This window comes from Eubalaena glacialis, chromosome 3 (assembly GCF_028564815.1).
Source record: "Eubalaena glacialis isolate mEubGla1 chromosome 3, mEubGla1.1.hap2.+ XY, whole genome shotgun sequence".
In the NCBI taxonomy this organism is placed as follows: Eukaryota; Metazoa; Chordata; class Mammalia; order Artiodactyla; family Balaenidae; genus Eubalaena; species Eubalaena glacialis.
In genome coordinates this window covers 3778265-3798070 of record NC_083718.1, presented here as the reverse complement: position 1 = coordinate 3798070, position 19806 = coordinate 3778265, and the positions used below count along the sequence as shown (strand labels likewise).

The following is a 19806-nucleotide window of genomic DNA, read 5'->3' as shown; positions in this document are numbered from 1 at the left end:
CCAGGACCACACCCAAAATGAATCAAAACTCCTGATGTTGATGTGGCAATTTCTAGGAAGTATCATTCTGTCTTTCGGCTCAAATATCCCCTAAGGTTAGCAGTGGGTGAATCAAAGTCAAAACAAGCCCCTTCCCATCTGCCTGGTGCCTAGGAGGGAGTAGAAAAATAATGAGGGTGGTACTGATGGATGGGATGGAATTAAGATGAGGCATCAATGGTAAGATAAATGTTCTAAGAAAGTAGACCCACGTTTCAAGGAGACAAATGGCAAGAATTCACTTGGTCATTGGACCAATGGCTTTCAAATCAATATTTCCATGAGCTACTACTGCTATGAGACTCCAAGTCATTCCAGAAATGACGGTTTGATGGGAGTATCCTATCTCCATCTGTCTAGCCCCACAGGCATCATGGCATCCATCAAGTCCACTGCTTGGAAATAATTCTGAGACCATTACTTTTGTGGTTCTCAGATCTGCTGAAAAGATTGTACGGTATGATGCATTCAAGCCACAAGAACAGCCCAGCCTGATCGTGAAGATTCTTGAGGCCATCCCAGGTGGGACTGAGTTGACCCAGAGCGTGTGGTCAATGCTTATGCTAGCTGTCTTCAGACCATGGCACCCACACTCTCAATAATATTGATTTGATGGAGATGGGCCCTGGGACACTGAGAATGACATGAAAGAATTCCAAGACCCCAGGTGTTATTTGAAATGTATCTGAGTTCTTCCAAATGCCTGCAGATTTATTGGAACAAATGTTCTACAGCAGAAGCTACTTGTTTGGTCACATAGAAAATATTTCTACTTGGTGTCTCTTTCCTTTCATGACAAGGACTTACTCTAGGAATCGAGGAGAATATGATTGCAGTCCACTAATAATGACTTGACAGCACTTTTTATACACTATTAAAGCAAGCAGTTAATTACCTGATTGAAAAAATTCCTTCAAATGACATGAAATGAGAAACATTAATACAGATATGTCTATTTTTTTCTGAAAATGAACTGACACATTTGATTAATCCTTGGATTCTCATTTTCAAATATTTTAGGAATCGAAGAATAGACTTTATCCAAAAATTATACTGAATACAATCCAGTGTTTACTTTTATAATTCTGAGAGTTTAGAATATTTACTCCTTTGGTCTTCATGATGGAGATCAATTATCTTTGAAAAGCACTGAATAACGACAATTTTGAAACTGTAATTTCGCCCTGTGTCTACTTCCCAATAAAATAATAAAGTGACCAAAAAAATGTAATTCATTGAAATGTCTCCTCCTTTTGGATTGTGCATACTTGAAATGTTGCTCTCCTCAAATTTAAGATTTTTATGATAAAATTTCTTGCTATCAAAAAGAAAGATGGTCTTCTTTTTATAACCTCACTCTATATTTTAAATAAAATAAATGTTAATTACCTTGAGTATTTTTATTTGATTTTGAATCAACTGGATTATGAACCCCTTGAGGGTGGAGAATATTTTTTTGTGTTTTTGATTTACTCCTTCCTGTGTAGCCCTGTATTTAGAATAAGTAAGAGCTCAATAAATGGGACCTGAATTAAAGTAACACAGTGATCCAGTTTCTGTCTTTTCACCTTGACCATAGTCTATAAAATTCAGTCAGCATCTCTTTTGCATTCTACTCCTCAGGGACACAGTGTTAGTTTAAATTTACTCCTTCTCTATATGGTAACGTTGAATGATTGATTCAGAAATCACTTACGAATATGAAGGTCAAAGAGAAAAATGGATGCAAATTATGGACAAGCATTCAAATATAAAACTTTTTGACAAGAGTTTAATGACTCTTGCAATAACTAATCAACAACATTTGAAAGACTGATTTGAGCACTTATTTTTCAGGGATAAATAATGGAACTTCTTCAGGAGAACCCACATGACTTTAGAAAACAATTTCAAATTTACTGCAGTATTTCTCAGAACTGAGAGCAATGCTGCAGATAGGAAATTACCACAGTAACCTCCAGCCCCTCGCTATTATGTTACCCTTGACCTTCAATAAAGTTTTACTATAGTAGGCTCTAGTTTCACACAGACACACTAGATTGGTGTTTTAAAGTGAATACCTTAAGAGGCATTTTCAAGTGAATGAAAAATATTCGGTAGGAATCCCTTCAGATGTAGCATATAATAAAAAATACTCTACTGCTGTTTGTGGAATGAATGCGTTTCCGTAGTGAGTTTCACTACCTGACATGAAATCAAGAACTTTTTTTTTTTTTTTAAGAAAGCTGAGAACTAACAAAATTTTCGGGCAATGACTTACATTTCTTCTCCAAGAGAGAAGTTGATTTGAGTCAGAGTTTCACATCTAGAAATATTCAGTTGATTAATGCTTAAAGAATCACGAGAGAGAGTCTTATGAGTCCAACCAAGTTCCCCCACAAAACCAAATTTTAGTTGTTCACACAAATTTTTTAAAATGCCAGACAAAATTTGAGAGGTGCGAGATTTTAGGATTTCTAAGTACACATTTTTAATCCTTGACAGAGCCCATTAACTTTGATTGAGATTGTCTACGTTTTTTTCTTTTTTTAACCATGAAATCATGAACTATGTTGATGGCCAATGTCTCCCCCAGAGCTAATATTCAATAAACTTTTTAGATTGATTATGAAATGGCTACATTGTAGCAATTTGACAAGCACTGTCCTTGAATAGAATTTCATAAGGATTATCGGTGGCTACGTTCATTTGGATGGAGACCATGATAGGCTGCACTCCTGTGCTACTATAAATTGTCTTATCGCCAAGTTCAGTGCATTTACTAAAATGCTATGAGGTTAATTTATAAATTTGCAACTATTACTAATACAGTTTTTTAAAAAATTAAAACAAAACTTGTATTTAGAAAGGCTGAAATGATTGTATGCTAATTTGAACAGGTAGGTTGTATAAGAAAATTCCATTTTTGATATCCTTCAAGAGTTGGATTCCATTATGTGTGCTTTGTTCTTTCTTCAGACCTCTTAACTTCAGACTGGAGTTGAACAGAAATATGGCTTACTCCTTTCCCTTCAAATCATTCTCAGGCTCCAGACAAGGAGCTGGACCTTTGAGCAAACAAGCAGGTAACTGGCAATGGTACCTTTTAACTCTGGAGGCTTTCTAAGAGTATACAGGAACAAGGAACAAGCTGCTCCTGAATGAGAAGATCATGTAATTAGCAAGGTATCTAAAATAGCCAGAATTATTCCAGCTAGGGTTAATGGATAAGCCAAGAAAAGCTAAGCAAATGATATCCGCAGGCATTTGCTGTATCTCAGACAGTTCCTTATAGAACAAGCTTTCATCCTCTCTCCCAGTTAGCCCCAGTGGATTCACCATTACTGGCTTTGGGGCTAGAACAGAGGTAAGACAAGATGCTTGCTTTCCTCATTGGCTAATATACTTTTTTTGAGGTATTACTCCTATTAAGATGGAATAGCAGAATACAATATGTTGATTATCTAACAGAGATAAAAGCAGGAAACTGATGAGCCACAGGGAAATATGACTGAGAGCAAACTGATTACATAAAACAAATATAATTGGTGTGGAAATGAAGTTTGTCTTATCCACACAGGTCAAATTCTAATACAGTGAAGTTCAAGAGAGTTCAGTGCAGGAATTTTAGATAAATAAGTAGAATAAATGGGCTTTTCCATGGTGCTATGTATATTCTATCTCAATCTTTCTTGTAATAGGACTCATTAGAGAGATCAGACCTGCACATTTAAGAATTGATTACCCAAGATGATGTGAGATAGACCCAGCATCCTTTCTACAATTAATACCATCTTGCATTTGTAAAATGTTTTAATACACTGATGTTTCCACACACACACCTATTACTTCATACTTTAGGACAATAAGGGAAGAAGAGCCAGGAAAAAAAGCAGTTAGATGCACAGGTGAACAGTCTGGCCTTTGAGTTCAAATGTAGCCCTACTCCATAGGCTTCGTGGCATCTTAGACTTATTACTTAGTCAACCTGTTTCTAAGTGTCTTCATTTCCAAAACAGGGATAATAATGGGGCTGGCATCATATAAATGTTGATGAGAATTAGATGCAGAGTACATGGCCTGATGACTTACTGGGTGTAAGCACTTAATAAACATCCCTAGTATTGTCAGATGTATAGGGCATGTGTTGGACTGTTTACAAATGAGAAAATTGAATAAGAAAGAGGTTAAGTGCTTCTGTAGGAACTTTGATGTTTCTTACTGTAACAAATTGACTCAGCTTTATCTTTAGTAGGACTTTTATCAAAACAAATGTTATGAACCAAATGGAATTGTGGTGCTTTCCTCTCTATGCGTTTTCCTTTATCCAGTCCTTTTTAAAGAGACACCCGAGAAATGGAAAGAAGTCTATCCTATCACTCTAGATAATTTATTCCATGAATTTGGATTCCTTTCTTCTCTTTTCAGGCCTCAGTTTCTTTGTCTCCTGGTAATCTCTGAGGCCCTTTTCTGAGTGAAAATAATATTATTTCACAAACTAGAAAATCAAACTCTTGACCTCTGATGTTTGACTCTAATAAATAAATATCTTAAATGAAAAGAAAAAGGGATCCACATTTTGATCATAAAAAGATGTTGTTACATTTTATCCTATGCATATTATTTGGGCGCTGACATTTCCTAGGTCAATTCTTCCTTTGGTTTAACATCCCATTTCAAAAAAAGTTATAATGGAAATTCAGATGCATAAATTCAAGTTAACATTGACAGCAGTCATGGAATTATAGTTTTCCCTACCAAGTCCAAACAAGACCATTAATAATGTATTATGTATTAATGTGTGCATATGGTATAATGTATCACAGTTTCACATAATGACAGACAGTATCCAAATCTAAGTAAATATTTCTGAAATTCTACATGATTTTCATTAAATATCTAATTTCACATTTTCAGCTAAGGAACTACTTTCTAGATTTAATATGATCTGCTGTTACATCTTTTATTTTTCTCCTTTATTTCTTCCTTTCTAAAGCTTAGGCTTATATGGGTATTTGAATACAGTGATTTTTTTTTAAAGAAGGATGAAGAAAATCACAGATATTTCTGCAATTTCATACTATGGCTAGTTTGATGACGATTGATACCTGATTTTCGTATACTATGAATAGCTACAAAAGTGATTTAATTTGGATCTATTCTGTGTTTATACACTATTCTAGAGGCAGACATAATTTTGGTGGACAAATAGGTTAAATAAATTGGTTTCTAAGTGCTTTATGAGATGATCTGAGTAGTTGTTGATTACATTGGTATTTGCAATTTCCTAAAAGAATAAATTAAATCTTTTGTATAGGCTTTAGTAGAAAAGAACCCTCAATATTGTTACCACTCTGTATATTTCAAGTGTTTTTTTTTTTGTGATTCATTTTATATTTATTATTTAACTCACTTGATGTGGTAGTTTCCTCCACAGTCTCTCAAAACTCATGCTGCACTCTTGATTTTTGGATTGTTATTAATATCCCTGCTTCTGATATTTGAAACTATAAGTTCAATTCCTTTATTTTCATTCCCCATGGAAGTTCAGTGTATGTACACCACAGTTAAAAACTCATGTAAACATAAAGCCTAGTGTGAATTAGCGAGAGATTTTATAACTTACCTAAGTTGTTCATAAACAGAAACCTGAGAAAATTTGCAAAAATTCAGGGTAAAAATGTTGGCAAAGTTCCTCAACAGTCTCTCAGTGATCAACTTCCCTATCATAAAAATAGTGGTAGTGTTAACTCAAAATATAATAACTTTTGGTAGTACCTTGAGGATGTCTATTATGTAACTCTTAGTGTTAATGACTAAATCAGCATTTGGAAAATCCCCAAAGTCATATCAGATGATTGCAGTAATAACAGTTAAGATCCATCCCGCAGCAAATCCCTTTTTTTTGTTGTGCAACTCAATGGTTCAAGATTTTTGTGGAGTTTGCAAAAAAATCCCACTCAGAAAGGATCTGTACAAAGAAGTGACCATGTTGTTCCCTGACCTTACTGGGCTCACCAGTAAAATGCATTGCCAGAATTGTCCAAGATTTCTTTAAACTATACAATTTTACATATGATACTTCACACCAAATATCAGCTGTTTGAGATGAAGAATACCCTTCAGATGGCACGTTTAGGAATCAGAGTTTATACACAGAGGAATTTAAAAAGTGAAAATTAAATACTTAAAAGGAATAGGTATAAGTGTGACTACATTTTTAAAAGGATGGACCACTTGACCCATGTGTAACATATTGAGATAATTTTGAGAGCTCAGAATTCATCAGAGTCTCAATTTCAGTTAATCATGCAGACATATGTCCCAGGACCCTGGAGATCTACTAGCTCTAATTCCCCAAACTACTGAAAGGGAAATTGAGGACCAAAAAGAGTCAATAAGATATTTAGTAAAATGTCTTCTTACTTCTTACCCAGTGCCCTTATTTGCTGTGTGACTATGATGAGAAACAGACATAAGAATACTAAAAGGTAGTTAATGAGTTGATCAGAATTTTGGAGAAACAAGAATAAAAAAGACCCCCAATGAGTGGCACTGACTGTGAAGTTATCTGGGGAGAAAGAATATTGGTAGCTTAAAGGCTAAAGAACATAGGTGGTGGCTGAGAAGAAGAAAAGAAAGAAAAAGTTGAAAAAATAATAAGTCAGTATATTTGAAGCTCTTTCTGACTTATAATAAGAGAAAGACTCTTTAAAGATAGATTTCCATACTCCTGAATTCGTTTTATACTAAAAATGTGATGTCTTTGAAAAAAGGCTTTTTATACAAAACTTATAAAGAAATGCATTTTAAATATGTTATGTAGCAATATCTTCTTTTAAGAAATGATACCATCAAAATCACTGTGCCATTTTTTTAAACACCTAGCATAAAAGACCTGGAGTGATATTTATTGAGGGCTACGATATACTCTGATGTGAACCTGAAAAAAAGGTGTAGTCTTGCATACTTGCCTGTCTTCATCTTTAGACTGTGTTAGCCTAAATATTGCCTGAGGTAAATATTACTAGTGGCAATTGTCCAATCCTGAAATAGCATATATAGTCCATAAATGCAAGTTGAAAATAGTTTAGCAATCTCAAGTATCAAACCCAGGTATGTTAATTGCATCTTTTCCATTTGGGTATTAAGATTGTGACTTAAGTTTTAAATTGACTGTACGTATCTCTTGATATATTGCTGCCTAAATAATTAGTAGGGAAATGATAGGAAAAAATACATTTAAACTCACCTTTGTGTTACTCTGAAGTTTTCTCTCTGAAGATTATGCTTAAGATAACACAGGACCTTAAAGGTGCTGATGTAGAGTTCTACTCTGATGCCCTCAGAGAGATGTGTGAGGGTTAAGAGGTCTCTATGGCGATGCATTGCCGCATAGTTCATGCAAATCCACAGTAATTCTGTGTTCAGATAAGGATCTCAGTTTCAATATACTTTTTCAGAAACGCATTTGCTTCTTTTTTAAGGGAAATCTGGCTCCAAAAGAAGAGGCAAAAAAAAAAAAAACACCCTAACGTCAATGCTCACTTATTTAACTATGACATTGCTGATATTTTCTTAGCAAATCAAAACAGAGGTAACTTTACTGACTCCTTAGAATAATTTAAAATAAGCATCCTAACAAGATGCTATGAGTGTAATATATGAAAATTAATATCCATGCATGAAGCTGCCCACAACACATGCTTTCTTATGAAAACAATAAAATGAGAGCAATGGAGGTAATAAAGTATAAAACTTTAACCATATCACCAATCCCTTATGCAGCATGAAAATGGTTAAAATTTAAATGACCCAGTTCTAAAGAATTTGAATAAAAAGGAGGTAGGAGGCATATTTGTCAATTTCTGCAACCAAGGAAGTTTGTTGAGGCAGGGGAATGAAATCTTTTAACTTAAATTTTTATATTTAATCAGCATTATGGTTATTCAACCAAAAATAAATAAGTAAATACTGTTTCCAACGAATATGTTTGTTTGAAAATTTTCCAATAATTTTATGGTAAATTTAGAAACAGCAAATTTAGGAACTTCATAATTGATACCTTGTTCACTTTTTGTTTCTGTTTTTTGATACATAAGTAGGTGATTACAGTGTAAAAATGGAGGTATGAAAAATGACCTATCAAATAAAGGATAGTGATTACTTCTATAGCCAGAGGGGCATCAGGAAATGGAAAGGGGATTGGAGTCCTCAACTGTATATTTATTGTTTAATGGCTTGGAGTAAATAGAGAAAAATGTTAAAAATTATAAATCTTCGTGGTAAAAAGATCAGGATGTTTATTACATTGCTTTTACTTTTCTGTGTAGTCTGAAACACCTCTAAATTGAAAATGAAGTTCTTTTCTACTTTTTAAATTCTAGCTAAAAAAAAATGTTCATATATGACTTCTTTAGTGAAACTTAAAAACTTTCATTTTCCTCATTAGTTAGAGACTTCATTTTCTTCAGAGTTCAAATTTTATATTTAAAATGAGTAGATTTATGTAATTTAGAGAACTGTTTGCTAAACAAAACACTCAGCAGTAAGAAAAAATAAAATCCTAAATCTTTTTAATATATTCTGGTACCAGAAGACCTTTATTTCCCCCTTTTATGTTTGTATAGTTAATTTGGGGTCATTTTATGTGCTTTAATGCAAGTTAACTAACATTTCAGAGGCATAAACATGACAATTTTATCCAAAATAGCAATTAATGAGTATGTGTAAATTGGTTTTCTCTTATATTTATCAAACACTATGTAAATGCAGAAATATGCTTTATGGAATTGTTAGAGCAGGAAAAGTTTTACTATACTTCAGGATAAAATTCTAGGGAATTTTATGTGTTTCTTATGTGTTTCTTTCTCTTAGTTAATGCAATTTTAAAAGTCAAATCAAATCCTTTTAAAAAAGACAAAAACAAAACCTGGAACATAACAGCCTCTTGTATTACTAAGAGTGGACATGTGAAAATTTTAAAGAAATCATTATATATGCTTTTCTGTGTTTACTTCAAAGAGAATTTTTTTAGACAGGAATCATTATTTTAAATATTCTTGCAAAACTTCCTCATAACAGCAAAGGGACCATGCTGGTTTAAATGTAAGTTGCACCTGAATAGCCTTAGTTATATCTTGAAGAAGAGCTATAGTCACTATTAATTATAAAAGGAAGTGGATGTAAGTTTACAGGTCTTCACTTTTTTTTTTTTTTAAATGTGGGCATCTTAACTCCTGGATTGTCTACACGCTCAGCATATCTGTTTATTCACAATTTGAAGTTTGCACATAGTTTCCAGTAACGGTAAAGCCCTTGCAATAATGTTGCACCTGGACCAGGCAGGCGGAAGGGGAGCAGAGGTCAAGACCAGCCCTTAATGAGCATTGACTCCACAGACTTAAGACTCCGTGAAAGGTCCAGACGACCCCTGCAGCGTCATCTTACAGCTCTGATTTTCTTCTTTTCAAGATGTAGTATAATCCATAAATACAAGCAAATCACGAGCAGCTTAGTCTTTGGATTTTATCTTCCAGGTTTGGTCTTTTTTTTTTTCTCCCTCTTCACGGAGGTTTGAAAAATTAACCCTCTTCTGTCCTCAGACTAACCAGAGAATGAAGTTCTTCATCCTCACTGTTGTCAGCTTAAATCTTTAAGTCCTTTCAAGGCAAGAGGCACTTTGTAAAGTGACTTAAAACAACCAGAGAAGCGGCCAGTGGTTCATTTTCTCCCAATATAGATGAATAATGTCTTGATAGGTGACTAATAGTCACAAGGCAAATCAGTGAAATACGTCTCTTTTATGAAAGTTTCTAAAGCAATAAGCTTAGATACTTAAAACCGTAAATGGAATTTTTGTTTAGCTCTGATTTCCCATCACACAGAGGCTATATTTACGCACAGGCTTCTAGATAATCCACATGTATGATAAAAATGTCTCTAATCACCTTTTCTGACATATTCTCTTCATATTGGATTATCTGGTGCAGCTCACACTCTCCTATTCTGATGGACATAATCTCTTTTCACACTTAACGTTTTGTTTCTCTAGCCCAAACTTTCCTGAAAGAGAAGTTAGGCCCTTATGATTAAAACAGTCATTTCCCTGCAGGAAATACACCCAATCACATGTGCACTGCAAAGATGAACAGAATCCAGCTCAGGTGCATCCGTGGAGAGGAGCCTTCCACCCTGAAATGGGCATGGTCCACGTGCTGGAAGCAAGGGCTAGCCAATCAAATTCAGTCTTATCCCATCCACAGCCTTGCAGAATTTCAGGATGCCAGAGACATCTGCCTCTGCCTTGACATATATTCTTTTGATGCCCTGTACACACTGAAGGCCCCACTCTCTCCACAGTTTAAAACTATAAAGTTTAAGGTCCTACTGGATAGCACAGGGAACAATACTCAATATTTTATAATAACCTATCAAGGAAAAGAATCTGAAAGATAATATATATATATATGTACATATATAACTGAATCACTGTGCTGTACACCTGAAACTAACACAACATTGTAAATCAACTATACTTCAATTTAAAAAAAAAAAAAATATATGTATATATATAACTTTAAAAACTACAGCTCTGAGTGTGAACCTTAGCTGTATAATTCACGGTGAGGCCAAGTGTTACTCAAGCAGAAATGGCTGAGAACCTAGCACAGTGGGTGGGACGTCTGGAGGGTTCAGACGTTTGCTAAGGGCTGGGGAAAGAGCCTTTAGAAGGAGCATAAAAATGGAGCCAAAGGGGGTCCCGGGAGAGCCAAAGGAGGCCTGGTTCCTCAAGGATCTCTATCTCCGACAGACACAGTGTCACAGAACAGGAAGGGGACAGAGTGAGGGGCAGACATTTTACACAGCTCACAGCTTTAGCACTGATCACACTTTCTCCCGGGCTGTTCCCCTAAAGCATCAGGACACACAGGAAGACCTCCACCGTGACCCCACGGAAATAAAAATGCCAACATTCACTTAGTATTTGTGACTCTCTATGATCCTGCAGAATCAGACCTGTCTCTTCTTCAGAATAACATGGAAGAGAGAGAATGGGAGGAGGTCAGAGTACTATTTCTTATTCACACCTATCTGTTTTGAACATCTTAGCTTCAACCATCTGAAATTACAACACCAATATAATTTTAATAATTTTTTCCCAAGATTCCGTTATCCATCACCTCCTGTCACATACAGGGCTAAATTCATTGCTCATTCAAACCTGTTATTTTAAAAGTAAACCTAAGCTAAACAAGTATCTAATTTAATACCTTAGACTCTGTATTATACTGTTTATATTTTGACTTCCGTTTCTGACTATATTTTATTCATTTAGGGTAGTGGAACTAAATCACTAGCATATATATATTTTTCTAATGGATTTTTATAATTCATACATCAGTGGGAAGTATCACCAAATATGAATGTTACATAGAAATCAACACATATACTTAATGGCATAGTGAGAGTTCTAATATTTCAGTAACACAAATTGACTCACAGTTATATACATATATGTATATATGACAATCATCTCAGAAATTTAAATTACAAGGTTCAAAACAAACTGACTTCGCATGTTGGTGGCTTAGAACACGCCTTCATAGCTGTGAATTCCATGGGCAGTTCCACTTTAGTTTTTGTGTAATTTGGAGGCAAAGAAATTCTAATTGATCTTATCAGTCACAAGACGCATTTTGCAAACAATTCCACTAGTGTGGCTTCTGGTGAGGTATCCCATTTTTGACAACTAGTAGACTGGCTTGAGATAAAAGGTTACCTGAAGAAAAATGAGCAAAGAATTCCAGAGACAGTGCTGCTGTGTGGCCAATAGATTTTTCAATACCACTGGTAGTTAATTTGGGGTTTTTCTTATCTCTATCATACATTTTTTAAAATATGCCCCTTTGGTATGTGTTTCTTTCTATCTTTATTAGTCAAAATAATTAGTTTCAGAAAGAAAACTTGTTTTCATCTAACACTGTTAAAATTTCGTCTAACACATTCTAAAATTAAATTTTTCAAAAGAGAACATCTTTGACTCTTTGCAGTAATAAATAAACTCTGAAGAAAATTGATTCAAGAACTTATCAAATAGAAAAAAAAAACTGAGAACTTACATGCCCACTTCTACAGCAAACATGATTTGCTAAGCTACATTGACTCTGCAGATTATCTTCATTTCTTGATATATCTTTTACTAATCCAAGTCCAAACGAAATGTCCAGAAAAATATACTTTTCTTTATATAATAACTATACATATAATGAACCAAGAATTTTAGATAATGGTTACTTTCATGGTAAATTAAAAAAAAAAAAAATATATATATATTCCAATAATGATGATTTATTCAAGTGACAAGAAAAATAAATTTAGCATCATCACTCTTTCATCTTAATTCAACCATTATGCCAAATCTCAGTGCATTTTTTAACCAATACATGGCTTTCCAGCTAGTTGAGAGACTGTGGAAGTGCATGATAACTTTAAAAAAAAATGACTTGTGATGAAATGGCAGAAACAGTCAACTCAAATAATTTGTATTGAGCATTAACCTTGCAGCTATATTAATATGAGTACAAATTAAATATTTTCAATTTGTTTAGATGCGCTAGCAAGGGGAAAACACAAAGACAAAACTGAGGCAGGGAGGCTCACAATGACTCCACTGATTTCTCCACTGGTCCTTCCTCTGCACATGGTCAATTAGAATTGAAAATCCTGTGCTGATTTCATTCGCTGGAATTTTTAAGCAGGTCAGGAAGAAAGATGTTATTGAAAGGAAAAATCTCATCTAAATAAGAAAGGAGCACAGGGCCATCTGGTCTGAGCTATACATATAAAAAGTTATTTCAGCTGAACTGCAGGCTTGATGTTTCAAAAGAAGTGCCAAAAATGAACCCCAAATCTGTTTACGGTAAAATATCCCCTACGTTCCTCTTTAAGCCTCAAATATGCGATACACAGTTCATTTCCTATCTGTGATTCATGAGCCCATCTGACCCCAGCACCTCCCTGGGCTTCACTGAGTCTCAGGCAGCGATAGGGGTGTTCAATCACTCTTCAGACACGTCTCCCTCGTGGGGCATCAACGGGACCGTGGACCTTTTGAAAATTGTGAAAATGACTTTGATAGTTTTCCCTCAAATGGATTTTGAGTGCAGCCTGCATGTGGGCTTGGAAGGATAAAATCTGAGGCATGAAGCAACCAAACCAGTTTCCCTTCTTTCCTCCTTGAGACTGGCGGTAGGTTCCTGTGCATTCTCTGTGCAGTGCCCAGGCATCTACTCAGAATAATTCCAATCCCAATGCCTAAAGGCTAAGTTTAAAAAAAAACACCCAAATCTCTCTTTTCATAAAGAGAAATTATGAGTGTGAGTCTACTCTCAGAAATCATCTTCCTAATGGTAACAGAGATTAAAGAAAAAAAATATTGTGTGCTGTTTGTCAAATGAGAGTCCTATGTTTTGACAGAATTAAAATATTTTTGATATGAGGCATTTGCAATAATTACATCATCAATACCTTAATTTAGCCAATATCTGACCACAGACATAAGTAGGTGACATTGCCATCCAAATTTCGTTGTATTAAAGTGTTAATATTCTAACTCAAGAGCGTTTTAAAAACTCTGGTTATAATACAATACTAACAATTATTTTTGGCCATAAGACTATGTTCAAATATATCATTTACATGTACTATATGTACTACATACATGTCCAAAAATACAGCATTATAATATCAGCACATGTTAAGCAAGAGTACAGGTTTTAACTAAACTCTTCCAATAAATAATTGAATTAAGTATATTCTAATATATGAAACACCAGAATCTTGATATATCCCTGACATCAGATGTCATTGGTTGTTTTTGTATATTTACTATGTTTGTTCTGCCATTTCAAATAAATCAATACTATTGTGTGAGAAGAATAAACTGTCCTATAGTAAATTGTTCTTTCTCTGTTATGCTCTGAAAAACCATTTGTTCTTGGCGTTACGTAGTTCAACTATTTCAATCAAGTCCATTATCTTCTTTTCTTTGAAAGATGCCTTTTTAGTAACCTGCATCCCCAGCGGGCCATGTTATGTTTTGTTTTTAGAAAGTAGGTGAAATTTAAATCCAACTACTTGCTCACTTTTTAATCTTTGATAAAACAATTTTATAATTCATCCTCAGGCAAGAACTCCACTATATTTTGGAAGAACTGTTTACGTAAAAATTATGGAGTCAGGTCCAAGGATTTCTCAGAAAAGTTATTTATTAGTTCACACTGCAGTCTTACCCCAGAGAATGTCACCTAACTTGTGTAGCTTGCTTTTTCTAGCTACAAAATGTGTTTGTTCTTTAGGCTATATACTTTTGTCAATAATAGTAACACGAAAGCAAAAAAGAACAAAACGCTTTTTCACTTGTTTTAAAAGAATCACACACTACATCAGCAAAATTAATCTCATTAATTTGTGTGTTGACAAATAAATACTGCTGCTCATGTACATATGGCTTGCAAATCCTTTCAAAATTAATCCTTTTTTAAGTATGCAAGAAAGAAATGTTAAGAGCAAATTCCAAAATTAAGAAAATAGTGTGTCAAATACTTGGTATGTAAGAACTGGTAAGTATACCCAGTCATTCTATATTAATGAAGATTAATTTAAACTACAGACCAAAACTTGGTAATTGAGACGTTATATATATACAGTTGTTCTATGTTTATATCTCAGATATGGCAATGTATTTTGTTAAGATTATTAAACTTTGTTCTATTTGAGTTAAGTAAAATAAAATCATGTACTTAAATATACACATCATTAAAACTCTGAACACTTGCTTGGTGAATAACTGTTTAGCCTAAGACCCATAAAATAGACTTGAAAATAAATACAAACGCTGTACCAGCCCACAAAATTTTAATCCAACTATCATCTAACCTGAAGCACATGAAAAGAGCATTACTTCTAAAGAATCATTTGTATAGGAATTCTCTATGCAATAAGTAAATAGTAAAAATGATTGAATAGGTTACAAAAATTTGAGTGTCAAATAAAAATCACCAAGTCATAACAGATATCAGTGTCGTAGCATTTTTTATCCAAATGATTTCAAAATGCTCCCCATTTCCACATCCTATTCGCATCATTGAAATTCAGCCACCTCTGAAATGTTCAACCAGCATGTTAATAAGGCTTCCCAGAACCAGGAAACTCCGCCTGACTACATATGTCTTGATAAATATGGCCATACCGCCCCATAACACATCTTCAAAAGAAAGATAGCTGCAAATAAAATAGTCCTTTCCTGTGGGTGTTGGTTAACCCCACAAACATGAGAACTTCCTGGGCACACACCCAGCATACATTGGCAATTGATTAGGTGATTGAAAATGTTGCCCACAAAGGCGAAATTTTCTATGTGATGACATCATCAGCAAACCTGGGTTTCTCTGCGATAGAATGATATACGTGCCTGGCTGAGTGTGTCTCTGGAGTGTGTGTGTGTGTGTGTGTGTGTGTGTGTGTGTGTGTGGAGAGAGAGAGAGAGAGAGATGCTTAAAGAAGAGTATCATCAGAAATGGTATAACCTTCCGCAAGGTTTGCAAGAATCTTTCCACAGACCTTTGACTTTCTTCAGATTTCACACAGCTCAAGTTCATTCAAAAATGCATTTCCCACACCAGCAAATCGTGTTTTGTTTAGTGAGCACTGCTGTTAATCCTAAAATACCCCGGTGGGTCTGTGGAGATGCGATTTCTATAACCAGATGAGGCGTGGGCATCTGTGTAATAGTGTGGTGTGTGTTACAGGGTCCCCGGGGACTTGCATTGGAACGGAGGAGACGTCTTGGTTTTCCAGGCAAGGAAAGGGTTAAAAATCGAGGCTGTCTGGGGTAAGAGAAAGGGGATATTGTTGTCTTTAATCTTTCCGCAGTCTGTGTAAGACTTCCATCCCGGATCTGCACAGCGCAGTGGGAGAGGCCGGGCATGCATTGCGTGCAGGCTCCTTGATTGTAGAGGGGGGACCTGGCTGGGGTCCAGACAGGCTGGGGCTCTGTTGATCATTATGTCTGGCCTTCAGGTGTCTCGGCGCACAGTGGGCGGCGGTGGGGGAGGTGTGGATAACAGGAGAGCAGACAAAGAAAAAAAAAATGGTGTATTTAAAAAAGATGATGCGAAAACGTGTGTCCAAGTCCTCTTTAAAAAATGACTCCTAACGTCTTGGACTTTTATAATGAGAACACGAGCTCTGCTCTGGCAGATCTCTTTAAGCCATAATTAGTTATGTCTGGAGCCTTTGAATAATTTCTTTCCATAATTGATGGAGTTAATATTCTCTTTCAAAAATGAGAAGGACAGGGCTTTCTCCCAAACTCCCTTTGGGTCGAAGGTTTTGCCGGTCCAGATCTTCATCAGTGAAAAATCGCATCGGTTTGATTTACCTTTTAATTTCTTAGGAGACTTAGCTTATAACTTTTTAAGGATTTGGATGATTCTAGAAGTGAAGGCATAATGCATTGCTGGATTCCCCTCGCTGAATGTAAAAAAGAAAGCAATAGTACAGCATCATTCTCCCCCATTTGTTTCCAATTATTTTATAAATAATAATAAAAAAAACTGCTTTCTATGTTGCTTCTGTTTGAAACTCCATCCAAAAAAAAAAAAAAAAAAAAATCTTACCATGAATGTGACTTCAATGCTAACCCTACCCTTGCGTGCCGGTAGAAAGAAATCCCAAATTCCTTTATTCTTTAAGCATTTCTTCTATAAAAGCAGCTTCCGCATGCTTCCTCCCCACCCCCACGTCCTCACTCCACCCTATTAGGAATTTCAAAAAAAAAAAAAAAATCTTTATACATGGAAGGCTGAATCCCGAGACAGAAAGCTGTCTTTTTCTTCTGTCTTTGCACTGGCTGTTTTCAGTAGTCTTTCCCTTCTGCCGGAACTTGATTTCACATTTTGTGGATGAAAACCCTAAAACCAGTTCAGCCTCTTATCATGATGAGAACATGACAAGTGGTGGTTAAAAAATAAATAAAAAGAAAGCCTTGGCTTGAAGCCATTGTTCAGAATTTAAGAGCTATTTGCCCCAAAGTGTCTTAGCCGTCTTTCATAGCTAATTATAATAACTGTCAGATGTCTGGAGAGTGGATGGTGCCCTCATCAGTAAAGTCAGCAAAGTTTGTCTTTTATTTTTCTTGGGGACAGATCAAATCTGATTAGGCATTAAGAGCAAAAAGAAGTGAAGTAAGTACATATGTGTGTGCCTTCATTTTTTCTTATGAACAAAGCAGCGCGCTGGAGCGATGTTTGAGGTGCAGCCTCCTGCAGCTACTCTTGGAATGCCTGACTTTTATTTTTCATTCTTTCTCTTTCACCGAATCAAGCATGCAACAATTGTTTCTGAAACCTCTTCCTGCCGGCTGAACACCCTTCAAGACACACATATAACAGTAGCTCAGAAAAAAAAAAAAAAAAAAAAAAACACTTCACATATCGGAAGCTTATGACAGAAAACTATTTTCATCAACACACTGGACGGAAAGAAATGGATACTTACAATTTCCAAACGGTTATTTGTGCTAGTTCCTTGTCCCCCGGGGCACGGCCGAGGCTCTGGCCAGACTGTCCATCAGGCAGGTGCAGAATCCTGGTTTCCAGGCAGGAGAGAGTTAGCAAAGTGTTTCCCAAAGTCTCTCGGAACTCAGGCACTTGTGCCCAGGCATCCCTGGCTGCTGTGAAGGCTGTACTATCTGCAGTTCTGAATTGAACTAAATTACAGCCCATGTGAAAGACAGGGGCAGTGAGTCATGTGGGAGATACACAGCTATCCTATTGGCCACTGAAACATAGCTTAGGCATTCTGCCTTCTCCTCCATTGGTGAATAGTTAAAAATGAAAGCATCTGGGTCCTCGTCTCCAGCTTATTTGTCCTTTATGTGTGGAAGAATGACTGTAGGATTTTACAGTGACAGAATTAGTTAAGAAAGGGACTGAAGTCATCCTTCACAGAGGCTGGTGGGAGGGGATTGGAAGCCCAGCTTTTTCAAGATTTTTTTTTTTTTTTTTCCTTTTTATCCCCCTGCCCTGCAGTTTTGTCTGTGATTTGCCTGTTTGCCTGTCAGGAAAATGTGTGTGTGTGTGTGTGTCTGTGTGTTTCCCCAGTTAACTTTGGAGGTGACAGAAAGTAAATTATCTCATTCCTTTGCAGAACTCAGTCGTGTTTGGAAGCACAAAATCAATTTTTCTTCAATGATGAATTTTCAGAGTTTATTTTGATGTTGAAAGAAGCTTAATTGCAGTTCTCAACAGCCTAAGTTGTTCATTATTGACACCCAGAAACAGAATTAACTTTTTTTGAGCCGCTGTTACAGTTTGGAGAATGTAGGGGGGAAAATGACACTGGAAAATATTAAAAGGCAACAATATCAAAGAAGCTTCAGCTAAGCAGGGATGAAGAAGAAGTATACTTTTTCCAAAACCATTCTTTAATTTACCTCTTTTGATAATGCAACACGACCAGAAAATGGACGGGCAGACGGTGCTTTTCGGTTATCCCAGCATTATTTAATTCACCTGATTCGTAAAAATCTCTGGTGCGTTTGTAAAGATTTAGAGGTGTGAGTTCCCTTAGAGACCATCACATCCTTAGAGACCGTCACATCCCAGCTTCCCAGTGTAAAGGTTGTCAAAGGTGAAGAAGGTAGACTCTGACAGGTAACACCTCCCTATTCATTTACCTGGATCCAGGATTCACAGAGTTATGTAAAGTAAATGAAGGGGACACCAAAGTGAGTAGTACTGCTTTGCTTTTTCTTGCAAACCTACTACGAGCCAGTCACTCTTGTTTAATTGCTACAACGACTCATAGGGTCAGTTTTATCACTTTCATTTCTTGGTGGTGAAAACAGACTCAGATGCTTTGCTACCATGGTAGTTCTTGATGTGAACCCATATTGGACTGATTTCATGTCACCTTTTTCAACCCTGGATATTGCCTTCCAAAATAATAGCGGTCATCCCTTGTAAATACCTTCCTGTTGTGTGTGCCAGGTAATGAGCCAAGCACTTCACATCACCTTGTTCAATCCTTCCAACTATCAACGAGGTAGCTATTCTATTATCTCCATTTCAGAGAAGAGGAAATGAGGCAGACACTCAGTTTCATAAAGTTGGTAATTGGTGGTACTTGATTCGAACCAACTTTCCTCTAGTTTACACACTATATGGATTTTCATCATGGTGTTGAATAAGTTTGTTTTTTTCCCTTTCTGGTGCAACAGATTTGAATATTTCATGTATATGGAGACTATCCACTGTAGTCGTATAAGTGTGCTTGGTTCAGACCCACATCTTACCGTTAAACGGCTATAAATCGGCCTTAGAGGGGCAGCTGTGGAGCCGTATTTGCCTTTGCAGCCCCTCAAGAGGCCTTGCACAGAATCCTGCAGCAATAGAAGCTTCCACATTTATTGAAGGAACAAATTCACCCGGCACATCATTCTGAGCCTTAGGTGTCCTGCGGCCGGTCTAGAGCTTGAAAACACATCAAAAAGCAGGATAAGGCAAATCCTGGATCCTTTCCAAAATAGCATCAAAATTCCATGTCAGCCAAGGCAATATCAAGAGTCCACGTGGAGTTTCCTGAATGTGTCCCCACTGCAGCCCCAATCATACCAATTAAAGGACATTTCCGTTCACACCGCCTACCCTTGTGGGGTCTGTTTGGAGACTGGAGATAATTACTCAAGGAATATGACAGCATCCTCACCTGTGGTGTTGAAAG

At 36.1% G+C, this 19806-nt stretch overlaps 1 non-coding gene across 1 annotated transcript; it reads right to left on the bottom strand.

The window, feature by feature from the left end:
- Nucleotides 1–3290: 3290 nt before the first annotated feature.
- Nucleotides 3291–3417, bottom strand: LOC133089258 (small nucleolar RNA SNORD22). The gene has a single exon (XR_009700636.1). It is a non-coding gene; the product is annotated as a small nucleolar RNA SNORD22 (small nucleolar RNA).
- Between the last annotated feature and the right edge of the window lie 16389 nt (nucleotides 3418–19806).